This window comes from Panthera tigris, chromosome B1 (assembly GCF_018350195.1).
Source record: "Panthera tigris isolate Pti1 chromosome B1, P.tigris_Pti1_mat1.1, whole genome shotgun sequence".
Classification (NCBI taxonomy): Eukaryota; Metazoa; Chordata; class Mammalia; order Carnivora; family Felidae; genus Panthera; species Panthera tigris.
The window spans coordinates 201,547,941-201,555,425 of NC_056663.1; the positions used below are offsets into that span (position 1 = coordinate 201,547,941).

General features: G+C 59.1%; 1 long non-coding RNA gene across 1 annotated transcript; it reads left to right on the forward strand.

Moving 5' to 3' along the window:
• Nucleotides 1-234: 234 nt before the first annotated feature.
• On the forward strand, nucleotides 235-5,947 carry LOC122237793. The gene is made up of 2 exons (XR_006216436.1): nucleotides 235-441; nucleotides 5,632-5,947. It is a non-coding gene; the product is annotated as an uncharacterized LOC122237793 (long non-coding RNA).
• The last annotated feature ends 1,538 nt before the right edge of the window (nucleotides 5,948-7,485 follow it).

The following is a 7,485-nucleotide window of genomic DNA, read 5'->3' on the forward strand; positions in this document are numbered from 1 at the left end:
GGAAGGGGCGACCCCCAGCAGCAGCAGGGAGCCTCTAACTCACCTTGGGGCTTAGGGCCCCCTCCCCCCCCCACCCCCCCACCCCCACCCTCCCCCACCCCCCCACCCCCCCACCCCCACCCTCCCCCACCCCCCCACCCCCCCCACCTCCCCCACCCCCGCCAGGCACCGAGGGGGTCGGCCTGCCTGGTCCGCTTCCTCCTCCCTAGCACCCCCCCCCCCCCCCGCCCCCGCTCCAGAGGGGAGCGTCACTCTCTCCCCAGCCCCGATTTTCCCAGGAGGAGAAGCCAGGGGACGGGTGCAGCCTCCCGGGCCCGGATGGGGGCGGACCGCCAGAACCGCTGCCTTCCGGGGCGGGAGAGACGCGGCGGAGCCCGGGTCCCCTGAGCCCCCACCGCACACCCCACCGCACACGGTCCCGTCGCCCGCGGGGGCTGACAGGTGAGTGTGCGCAGCCGGAAGCCGAGCGACGAAGCAGTGCAGGAAGGCGGCAGGAAGGCGGCAGGAAAGCGGATTGCGCCGAGAGGCAGTGAGCTCCCCACCCACGGGGGGATCCAAGCAGAGGCTGACCCGGGGATGCTCTCACAGCACACGGGGGTCGGACTCAGGGGGACCCTCCAGGGGTTCCTCTAGGGACGAGCAGGAGCCCTGATGACACTTTCAGGGACCAACCCTGTGGAAGGATTTGCTGAAGGAGCCCAGGCCCTGGATAAACCAGACACGGAAGACGGCGTTGCCTCCTGAGCGCAGAGATGAGCGCGTTCCTGCGCCCCCACACTCACACCCGCACGTGCACACCCCCCACACTCACACCCGCACGTTCACACACCGCACAGCCACACCCGCACGTGCACACCACCACACTCACACCCGCACGTGCACAGCCCCCACACTCACAGCCCATATGTGCACCGCCCACACACACACCCGCACGTGCACACCCCCACACTCACACCCCATATGTGCACCCCCCACACGCACACCCGCACGTGCACACCCCCCACACTCACACCCGCACGTGCACACACCGCACAGCCACACCCGCACGTGCACACCACCACACTCACACCCGCACGTGCACAGCCCCCACACTCACAGCCCATATGTGCACCGCCCACACGCACACCCGCACGTGCACACCCCCACACTCACACCCCATATGTGCACCCCCCACACGCACACCCGCACGTGCACACCCCCCACACTCACACCCGCACGTGCACACACCGCACAGCCACACCCGCACGTGCACACCACCACACTCACACCCGCACGTGCACACCCCCCACACTCACACCTGCACGTGCACAGCCCCCACACTCACACCCGCACGTGCACACCCCCCACACTCACACCCGCACGTGCACACACACCGCACAGCCACACCCGCACGTGCACACCACCACACTCACACCCGCACGTGCACACCCCCCACACTCACACCCGCACGTGCACAGCCCCCACACTCACACCCGCACGTGCACACCCCCCACACTCACACCCGCACGTTCACACACCGCACAGCCACACCCGCACGTGCACACCACCACACTCACACCCGCACGTGCACACCCCCCACACTCACAGCCCATATGTGCACCCCCCACACGCACACCCGCACGTGCACACCCCCCACACTCACACCCGCACGTGCACAGCTCCCACACTCACACCTGCCCGTGCACAGCCCCCACACTCACACCCGCATGTGCACACCCCCCACACTCACACCCGCACGTGCACAGCCCCCACACTCACACCCGCACGTGCACACCCCCCACACTCACACCTGCACGTTCACACACCGCACAGCCACACCCGCACGTGCACACCACCACACTCACACCCGCACGTGCACACCCCCCACACTCACAGCCCATATGTGCACCCCCCACACTCACACCCGCACGTGCACACCCCCCACACTCACACCCCATATGTGCACCCCCCACACACACACCCGCACGTGCACACCCCCACACTCACACCCCATATGTGCACCCCCCACACGCACACCCGCACGTGCACAGCTCCCACACTCACACCCGCATGTGCACACCCCCCACACTCACACCCGCACGTGCACAGCCCCCACACTCACACCCGCATGTGCACACCCCCACCCTCACACCCCATATGTGCATCCCCCACACTCACACCCCGCCCGTGCACACCCCCACACTCACACCCGCACGTTCACACACCCCACAGCCGCACCCGCACGTGCACACCCCCACACTCACACCCCATATGTGCACCCCCCACACGCACACCCGCACGTGCACACCCCCCACACTCACATGCTGCCCGTGCACACCCCCACACTCACACCCCATATGTGCACACCCCCACACTCACACCCGCACGTGCACACCCCACACTCACACCCCCACACTCACACCCCATATGTGCACACACACCCCACACACGCACGTGCACACCCCCACACTCACACCCCATATGTGCACACCCCCACACTCACACCCCCACACTCACACCCCATATGTGCACACACCCCACACACACGCACGTGCACACCCCCACACTCACACCTGCACACCCCCACACTCACACCTCATATGTACACCCCCCACACTCACACCTGCACGTGCACACCCCCCACACTCACACCCGCACGTGCACACCCCCCACAGCCACACCTGCACGTGCACACCCCCACACTCACACCCCATATGTGCACCCCACACTCACACCTGCGCGTGCACACCCCCACACTCACACCCGCACATGCACACCCCCACACTCACACCCGCACGTGCACAGCTCCCACACTTACACCTGCCCGTGCACACCCCCCACACTCACACCCGCACGTGCACACCCCACACTCACACCCCATATGTGCACACCCCACACACACGCACGTGCACACCCCCCACACTCACATCCCGCCCGTGCACACCCCCCACACTCACACCCCGCCCGTGCACACCCCCCCACACTCAAACCCTCACGTGCACACCCCCCACACTCACACCTGCACATGCACAGCTCCCACACTCACACCCGCCCGTGCACACCCCCCACACTCACACCCGCACGTGCACACCCCCCACACTCACGCGCACCTCTGGCCCCACAAACACACACCCAGCAGGTACACTCCCCACACACTCACATATGCTTCCAGGCAGTCACCCCCACCAGGCACCCTGAGATCAGCGGGCAGAGGGAGGGGGTGAGGGGGCGGTGGAGGGGCCGCCCCGTTGGGCCTGAGGGACTAAGACCGGAAGGTGCTTAGAATCCAACTGACCTCCCAGCAGACCTGAGGCTCAGGCCTCAGCAAATCCCACCCAACCCGGCTTAGGCTGGCGCGGCCCGAATTTAATTTAGTGCAGGCCGTTTCATCTCAATTCAGCCCGAATCCAGCTCCACAGAAATCCAGATTTATTTCGATTCATTTTAACTCAACCCAATCAAAATTCAGCTCGCCCTCACCAATCGGCCCAGTCTTCAGGGAGCAGCCCCTGCCCTGGGGGGCCTTCAGCAACCCCCCCAAACCCAGCATGGGCCCCCAACCCACCCGCCTTTCCTAGGCTGGACGCACACGCTGCCTCACAGACCCCTCTGCGGACTGCAGACCTGAGAGCGAGGTCGGGCTGCTCGCCACTGCCCGGCGGCCATAGCCCCGTCCTCCCCCTCCACCCATCATCCTCCCCTCCTCCCCTCCTGCCCCTCTTCCTCCTCCCCTCCCCTTTCCCCACCCCTCCCTCCTCCCCCTCCTCCCCTCTGGCTTCTCTTCCCTTCTGCCCTCCCCCTCCTCCCCCTCCTCCCCTCTGGCTTCTCTTCCCTTCTGCCCTCCCCCTCCTCCCCCTCCTCCCCTCTGGCTTCTCTTCCTGTCTCCCCTCCCCCTCCTCTCCCCCTCTGCCCCGCCTCCTCCCCTCCTGCCCCTCCTCCTCCCCTCCCCTTTCCCTACCTCTCACCCCTCCTCCTCCTCCCCTCCTGCTCCCCATCCCCCCACCCCTCCCTCCTCCCCCTCCTCCCCTCTGGCTTCTCTTCCCCTCTCCCCTCCCCCTCCTCTCCCTCCTCCTCTCCCTACCCTCCTCACCATCATCCTCCTCATCATCATCTTTGTCTCCCGTAGTCACTACCTGCTCTCCCTCCTCCCCTCCCTCCTCCCTCTTGGTCTTCTCTGCCTTCAGCACCAGCACTGGATTCCTGGCGGTCTCCTCCACCATCACCTCTCTTTTCCCTGAGCCCTCTGCCCTGCAGCAGGGTTGAGGGGCACTTCCCAAACACGGTCCTCTCATCCAGTGTGGGGCTGGGCGCCCTCACCCCATCTCACAGAAGGGAAAACAGGAGCCGGAGGCGACCCAGGCCGCCCCAAGACACGTGCCAGCCAGGGCCATCCCATGCGGGTAGCAGACTCCAGCGCCCAGCCCTCACCTCGCGGCACCTGTGTGGCTGTGTGAGGTGGGGGGGGGGGGGCTGCTGTCCGAGGCTTCCCCTCGGGTCGGAGCCCCCCAGACTCAAGCGCGGGGCCGGCCCAGCCACCCCTAACCCTCTCCTCCTCCCCCACCTCCACCATCCACACGTCCCCGCAGGGCCGACAGGCCCCTCAGACCAGCGGCCCCCTCCCGCCCCCCGTGCAGGGAGAAGGGTCGCGGACCTTGTTTGCTGCCCTGCCCACCCGCCCCGTTTGGCTTCAGCCTCCCCCCACCCCCAGTTAACAAGCCCCAGTCTCCGGCCAACTCGTCATACTCCTGGCATGCAGACAGCCTTGCATGGGTTTTTATCAAACCATTAATAATTTCAAAGATTCTAAAGAGGGCTCTGTTGTGTGCAGCCTCCCACGGCAGCCACTTAAGCCCTCCGTGAGTCACTGAGATCTGGCAGCCCGGGGCTGTCATTGCCCAGGTGCAGTTAGGTGCCCCCGCGGGGGCCGCAGGCAACCAGGGCCAGGGGCTGCGCTCGTCCCCCAACAGGGACCCGCCCAGGCAGGTGACTGGCAGGGCTGGGGAAGGCCTGTTTGTCGCATGAGCTTATGAACAGATGGGTGGAGGGGTGGTTTGATTTTTTTTTTAAGATGAAATTATTTTATGATTATACAAATAATCTATTCCCAGTGTGGGAATTTTGGGAAAATATAAGAAAGTTCAAAGGAAAAGAAAAAAACAAACAAAAAAAACCCCAAGTCCTCCTGTTCCCCAGAGACACTGCCGGGAACATTTTGGGGCCACTTCTGTGCTATAGGCTTTTCTGGTAGATATGGTTTTGTATATTATCTTCTGCACTCAACACTTTCCAGTTTATTAAATATTCATTAAAAGCATAACTTTTTAAAGTCTTCTTATTATGGAATTTTTCAAACATACACGAAAAGAAAGAGAATTATGTAAGGAACACCCAGGTAGCCACCCCCAGCTTCAATAATTATCAACATTTTGCTTATTTTATCCCATCCATTTCACCACCCCTCCTAGTTTATTCTTTTTTCTGGCGGAATACTGTTCCGGGTTGAATTGCGTCCCCCCCCCCCCAAAAAAAAGATCTAGCCACGTTCTAACCTCTAGTACCTGTGAAGGTGACCTTATGTGGGAACAGGGTCATTGCAGATGAGACGAGACTGGTGTAGGGTGGACCCTATTCCGACACGACTGGCTTCCTTAGGAGAAGAGGTCAGGACACAAAGACCCAGACGAGGCAGGAGGAGCCTGTGTGAAGAGAGCGGCAGCGACTGGGGCACAGGGGCAAGCACAGGAGCACCAAGGATCGCCAGCAGCCCACCAAGGAAGGACACTCCCAGAGCCCCAGAGGGAGCCCAGCCCTGCTGATACCTGAGTTCCGGCTTCTGTTCTCCAGGACTGAGAGGGGATACATTTCTTTCGTTTTAGCCGCCCAGTTTGTGGTGCTTTGTTCTGGCGGCCCCAGGAAACTAACTCAAATACTTTAAAGCAAATCTCAAGAATAAAAAAACATTTTTAAATGTTTGCTTACTTATTTTGAGAGAGAGCATGCAAGCAGGGGAAGGGCAGACAGGGGCGGGGACAGAGAGAGAATCCCAAGCAGGTTCCATGCTGTCAACAAAGAGCTCAACGCAAGGCTCGAACTCATGAACCGTGAGATCATGACCTGAGCCAAAATCAAGAGTTGGATGCTTACCGATTGAGCCAAGTTTGAGCCCTGCGTTGGGCTCTGACCTGACAGTGTGGGGCCTGCTTATGATTCTCTCTCTGTCTCTCCCTTTCTCTCTCTGCCTATCCTCTGCTCACACTCTCTCCTCCCGAAATAAAAATCTTAAAAAAAAAAAAAAAAGCATGAGTTTTCATGGCTACATAATATTTCACCGGATGCCTGCACCATGCTAAGAACATAGTAAGTGGGGGAAATGCTGTGCAAGGATGGGCAGAACGCTAACTGTGTGTCTTTATGAAATTTTTCATAATGGACATAAAAAGAAGGGAGAGGGGAAATACATCAGGCAATTTTAATGATTGTGAATGGGGGATTCAAACCTGTTGAGTTCATACTCTGTGCCAGTTACCACAAAAGGTATTGTACTTCATTTAGTATGACCAACATGAGGTGGGGCATTATGATCCCAACTTATGGAGAAAGAAGTTGAAGCTCAGATTATTAAGTAAATTAAGTAGCCCGCCCAAGGTCACCCTGCTAGTAAGTGGCCAAGACCCAAACCACACTAGACCCCGCACTTTTCACCCCCGACAAGGGTCTGTCCTGTGCATCTCTGTGGACAGTGCCCAGAGCCGAGATGCCGGGTCAGGCCCAGCTGCACATTTGTCTTCTTGACTTCCTCTTCTACCCACATGGCCATGCACCCCTCCAACAGCTGCTCCATAGACATATGTCTAGACTTTGCATTATCATTAAAGACGAACCCTCCAGTGTCTCACATTCAAGCAACCCCCTGTACTGACAGCCTCATATCTTTCCATCTCACAGAGGTTAGTAGCCCCACCCTAAGAAAATGATCACCCTGTGATTCACAATCCATTTCCCATTACCCTCCCTGGCCTCACCCCTTCATGCCCTCACTTCCCTCGTTACTCAGCTGAATTTCCATGGTAGATCACTGTAATCTTCTTTGTGTGCATGCACACTCACACAGAGGCACACGCTCCTCAACTCTCTTATCCTCTCATTTTATTGTATTCTGCTACCAAAGCCCCAACTCTGGTCAAATCTAGCTCTCCATCTAATCTGCATTTGCACGTGATCAAGAAGAAAAGAAGATGTAAATTACTGATCTCACGAATGAAAGAGGAGACATTACCATAGACCCTACAGACATCAAGCGTATAATAAGGGAGCATTATGAACAACTTTATATCAATGAATGCAACACCTTTGATGGAATTTATGAAGACATAAATTGTCCTTTGATGGAATTTATGAAGACATAAATTATCAAAACTAATGGAAGCATGTTTACTGGAATTGAACAATTAAGTAATGGGTGGCAGATGGTGGGAGCCAAGTTTCTCTCCGCTGGCATGGGAAGTT